Source organism: Arvicola amphibius, chromosome 12 (assembly GCF_903992535.2).
Source record: "Arvicola amphibius chromosome 12, mArvAmp1.2, whole genome shotgun sequence".
Taxonomy (NCBI): domain Eukaryota; kingdom Metazoa; phylum Chordata; class Mammalia; order Rodentia; family Cricetidae; genus Arvicola; species Arvicola amphibius.
This window is the reverse complement of record NC_052058.2, coordinates 123,863,629-123,869,390: the sequence shown is the minus strand read 5'-3', so window position 1 is coordinate 123,869,390 and position 5,762 is coordinate 123,863,629. Positions and strand designations below refer to the sequence as shown.

The 5,762-nt window shown below is 46.3% G+C and overlaps 1 pseudogene; it reads left to right on the top strand.

Annotated features, from left to right (window-relative positions):
- Positions 1 to 1,093: 1,093 nt before the first annotated feature.
- Positions 1,094 to 5,155, top strand: LOC119802851 (annotated as a pseudogene).
- The last annotated feature ends 607 nt before the right edge of the window (positions 5,156 to 5,762 follow it).

Here is a 5,762-nt window from a genome sequence, read left to right as displayed (position 1 = left end):
GAGGAAATATTTAGAACCTTCAGTTAGGTCCTTCCATGTGTACAGTTGACAAATGTGTACAGACGTACTAAAGCTGTATGGGCTGGGATTTTTTTTATTCTTTACAGTAAAAATAGCATGTTTTTTACATGATTAATCATTTCATGTATTAGAGGTGAAATAAAAATTATCCCAAAAACAATTACATTTATACTCAAACAACTTGTTAGAGATTAACCATGTAGGCAAGCAAGATATTCTTCTCAGTCAGGTCTGTATTGACAGGCTGTATTTTGCAGTTACAAAGAAAGGACAAATCACTTTGTTGCTTATTTTGAAAGGTAATCTTTTAAGAACAATTTAAAAAAAAATCACAAATCTAAACTTTTTTTAAAAATTATTTTTAAAAGCTGCCTTTTTCATTTTACGTGTGAAATCCATCCCTCACTCCCTCCCCTTCTCCTGCTACTTCACCTCCCCCACCTTCCATCCCACCCACCATCCAATCCTCAGAGAGATTAAGACTTCCCATGGGGAATCAACAAAGTCTAGCACATTGCCTTGAGACAGAAACAAGGCCCTCCCCCTATGTCTAGGCTGAACAAGGTATCCCTCCAGAGAGAATGGTTTCCAAAAAGCCAGAACAAATGGTAGAGATAAATCCTGGTCTCAGTGCCAGTGGCCCCACAGTCTGCCCTGGGCTGGTGAGTTTTAAATTTTAAATTTACATAACCTAGAATTACCCGAAATGGGATTCTCAACTGAAGATTGCTAGATCTGATTGGCTTGTGGGCTTGTCTGTGGGGGTTGTCTTGATTGGTAAACGAGGTGGGAAGACCGGCCCTGACAATGAGTTGTTCCCTTTCATGTGCTGGGTCCTTCCTAACTGTGTAAGAAAGAAGAAAGCTAACCAAGAGCCACAGCAAGCAGACAGCACGAGTGCATTCATTTCTCTCTGCCCTTGACCAGCTGTGGTGTAGTGAGCTGTCTACCCTGCTACTGCTGCGACTCCCTGCAGTCATGGACTGCAACCTAGTTTGTGAGCCAGATAAACCCGCTCCTCCTCTGTGTCTCTCTTCATCGGGGTGTTTATCCTGGTCACAGAAATGAAACTAGAGGCTGGGTGGGCACTGTATAGGTAACAGGGATTCCTTGTAAGCAACTACAGTGACCAAGCCCTTGACCTTTAGGAGTCTGGCCTTTCAGAACTGTGTCCATGTTTAGTAGGGTTTCTATTGGTGTGAGAAAACATAACCCAAAACAAATTGGGGAAGAAAGGGTTCATTTCAGTTTACAGCTTGCAGTGTGTCATCAGGGTAGTTGGGGCAAGGAGGTAGGAATTAAGAAAATGAGTCAAAAGACAAACATTTTGGTGTAATTCAGAAAAACTCTATTATGAACACGGCAGCTCTTGACTCAATACGCTAACTTTTCTTCCTTTCTGCTGCTGGATCCTGAGTTCAGGGCCTCACACATGCTAGACAAGCACTCTACCACTGAACTGTCGTCCCAGCCTGTGGCTGTTTATTTACAGGAATGATTGAGCAAGAGGAATTCTGCCAAGCTGGATTTAACAGGGCTCTTCTTATCACTGTTGGAGCCAGGAGAGAGCGCAGCTGCTCCATGGCCGCTTGGTCCTAGCGCCCTATGTCCTCTGGAACTTCAGCTAGGGAAAGGGACTTAGCTGGCACTCCTTTCCAGGGAACGTTGCTCTTGTGCTCCTGAGAACAACTTCATATAAAGTTGGTAAGTTCTAATTGGGAACAATTATGTTTTCTGGTGACTTTCCCCCTGGAGATAGGGTCTAATGAGGCCCATGCTGGCTTGGAACCAGTTTCATAGCTGTGGATGGACTTAGGCTTCTGATCCTTCTGCCTCCACCTCCCGAGTGCTGGGAACAAAGGCCTGTGCTGCTGGAATTGCTTTGTGTGGTGAGGCTGGGGATGGAAGTGTGGGCCTCAGACATCCTAGGAACACAGGCTATGGACTGACAACTGCATGGAGTGCATTTCTGTGTCACTGAGGTCTCAGCGGAAGAGGGACTCTGGAAAGGCTGTTGATCAGCTTTAGTCAGCTTCACTACGTTCAAGTGGACTGCAAGCCAACAATTCCCTGAAACTCTCGTTTATTCAATCAGTAACCTGGAAGAGAGTCCTAAAGTCCATTATTCTCATCCTTGCAGCAAGGATTCAGAGATGAAAAATAAAAATGCAGGTTAGATTGTTTTTACTGCTGAAAGTACGGATCTATCTGTCTTTCTTTGAGACAAGGTGTCACGGTGTAGCTCCAGCTGGCCTAGTACTTGCCTAGAAGACCAGGCTGGCCTTAGAGTCTGAGAGCCACGTGTCTCTGCCTTGGGAGTTCTGACTACAGGTGTGTGCACCATCAGTCTGTAGGTCTGTTCTCACGACACTGCAGCACCATGAGGCTTGCCACAGTCCTTGTCTTCTGCTCTTTGTTCATGGGAGTCAGTGGTGATGGCTGCTATTCGTTCTTCAAGGAGGCCATACAAGGTAAGAAGGAAGAGGTGATGGGCACAATTAACTGTTCCAGGACGCACGCTGAGCAGAGGCCACATTGCTGTCCAGTGCAGGTACGCATTTAAAACCTAGAGCAGAGTCAGGGAAGGACTGTGGCTTTATGTGGCTTCTTGACTCTACACTGGTCACTTGGCACCATCTGAGGGATCTTCAGACAGGGCCAAAAGGTCCATTCTGTGTTGCTGATACTGATCCAGAGGAGTCGGGACTTCCAGAGAGTGTCTTCCACAGAGCAAAGTTACAGACAGCAAATTTACCAGTGTTGGAGTGCAAGTGAACACTCAGTATGTCCTAGAGACACGAGCTTAGTAAATGTGCACACACCTGCAGATAGTTATTTCTACACAATTCCTCCCCTAGTCTAACAACAGCCAAGAACAAGGAAGTAGGAGTCCTGGAAACTCAACATTGCAAGTTCTCATGCATTTCAATACCACAGTTTACTAATGTATTCTACACTGGTCACCCTGCCATGTGTTCTCCTCAAACTGTGAGACAAAATACAGCCCACTTCCCTAAGTTGCTTGTCAGAGATTTCATCACCACCATGAGAAAAGTAGTTAATACACACTATTGGTTGTGTTTTTCTTAGTGGCCATGGTTAAAATGCACTCTCCATCTCTTCTCGTGCACAATCTTGTCCCTGACTCTCATGCCTGGGATGTCAATGTCACCTCTTGGTTCTCTTATGTGACAGGTCCACCCTTCATTGTGTAGCGTGCACACAGGTCCATATGACACCCAGCCAGGACTCATCATCTCTCAATCAGTCCAGGCCAAAATAATCCTTGGAGGAGTGCCCTGCTTATGAACACCATGGAAGACATCCCAAGGCACATACACTCGCCTCCATGGACATTTCAAAGGATTATGCTGTCAAGGGGTGAAATATGAAAATCCACAGAAAGTTTGCATTCCTCCACTTCTCCAATGACCCCAGGCTGACCTTTGTAATTTTCCTTCCTTCACAGGAACTTGGGACTTGTGGAGAGCCTATCAGGACAATCTAGAAGCCAATTACCCAAACTCAGACAGATACTTTTCTGCTCGGGGGAAATTTTGAGGCTCAACAGAGGGGAGCTGGAGGCATCTGGGCTGCTAAAATAATCAGGTAATGGTCCTGCTGCTTCCTGCCTCTAACTGTTCCTACCCGTGGCCTCTCCCACTGTCTGTGCTTGCAGGGTCTGGGTGGTCTGGAGAGCAAGAAAAGGAGGGAAAGGATGGGGAGTGGGGATGGAAACACCCACAATGACACAGTGAAGACCAAGATGCGGTCTCAAATCCATCTTGTCACAGGGCGTGAAAAGGACAAACAGGCTGAGGACCTTCCCCAAGGGACTGATATTTCCTCTTTCCTGTGGCTAAGTTTTTACTCCTCCAGTATTTTCTGGGTCATTTCCTGATAGGTGAGGAGGAGGGACCTTTGAGGTGGGACTGTCTCACTCTGGCATTCATATCCTGCCTCCCTTCCTTGGATTTCAGCACTAGCAAGAAATACATTCAAGGGCTCCTAAACCGGTATTATTTTGGAATGAGAAACTTTGGACTGGAAAGCCTGGAGTCTACCAAGAAAGCCGAGGAATGGGGCCGAAGTGGCAAGAACCCTAATTACTTCAGACCCAATGGCCTCCCGGAGAAGTTCTGAGCCTCCTACACAGGCTGCACTGAGAAGACTAGGCCATAAGATGTATTCCCCTACCCATGACAGTATGTCCTTGTTCTCAGTGTCCACAGGAACCGCAGAGAAGCTAGAGATAGCCAACAAATACTTTGCGGATCGAATGGAATTTGTTAATGGAAATTGGGAACTCTCAGAAATATTTTCTGCGAAGAATTGCTATGTATCATCACATAGAAGATTAGTAGAGGAAGAGCTGTGAACACTGGGCACCTGCCTAAAGCCATGCAGGCCCCTTACACAGCCCCACCCAATCTGCTCCAGCCATTAGCCCTATCAGCAGGCCCCTTACATAGCCCTACCCAATCTGCTCTAGCCATTAGCCCTATCAGCAGGCCCCTTACACAGCCCCACCCAATCTGCTCCAGCCATTAGCCCTATCAGCTTCCCCTGTCAAGCACTGCCAACATTGTCAGGCTCCTCGGCAAGTAGAGTTTGCTCTGAGATGAGCCCTGGTCTGCTGACCATCAGTTTCCTCTTTGATATAGATCAGATGTGTGTCCCAACCCCCAACATCTTCTGGTCATACCCAGGCCTCTCTGATTTTGTCATTGTTGTTCCCAGGCTTTTCTGTGTAGTGAGGCCACTCTGCCTCATCAGTCACGACCTGTGGGCAGTCTGACTCCAGACCTTGTCATCTGTGGTCTCTTCTCCTATAGAGAAGAGCACTGCTTTGAGAAAGCCTCATCCTACCCTAGGAATCCTAACCTAGACACTGCACTGGGGACCACAGGTAGATCCCAGTTTACGAGCGCCTGCATAGTGCGCATGCATCCCTAGAGGTGTCCCCAGAGCCGTACAAACCTGGTAATTGTGCACACTTACATTCCTGGCACTGGGGTTGGTAGAGGCTGACAGACCAGAAGCTCAAGGCCAGCCCTGGTTGTATTGTAAGTTGAGGCTAGCCTGGGATATACGATACCCTGTGTCACAATAAGACAGGCGCGCGCGTGCGCGCGCGCGCGCGCGCGCACACACACACACACACACATGCTGTTTTCTCACAGGGAAGGTTATCAGAAACATAGCATGTAGGGGTGGCACACTGTATTTCCTTAAAGTGTGAAAAATCGAAGCCTGAAAGATTCACACTTATACACACACTGGCAAGAAAAACGTGGTTCCTATTAAACTAAGATAATGGGCTCTTATCATTCAGATCCTTTATATTATACTCAATAAAATATATCTTATTAATATAATGAGTCTGTCTTAGTTGTTTTTGAGTATGTTCAAAAAGAAAGTGTGTGTGTGAGCATGTGTGTATGTACGTGTGTGCGTGTGTGTGTGCATGTGTGTGTGTGTGCGTGTGTGTATGTGTGCGTGTGTGCCTGTGTGTGTTCATGTGTGTCTGTGTGTGTGTGTATGTGTGTGAAAGCATGCCTGACAAAGCTAGAGGAGCAGACTGAAATTTAGTTCTCTTTCCCCTCACTGTTTATTATTTCTTTGAGAATTTCCAATAATTTACTTTATCCTATCTTTCCATCCTGACTGACCTTTTCTCAATTGAAACAAGCTAGAATTTCCTGGGAAGTAGTTCAATTGAGAATTAAGTTCTCTCTCTC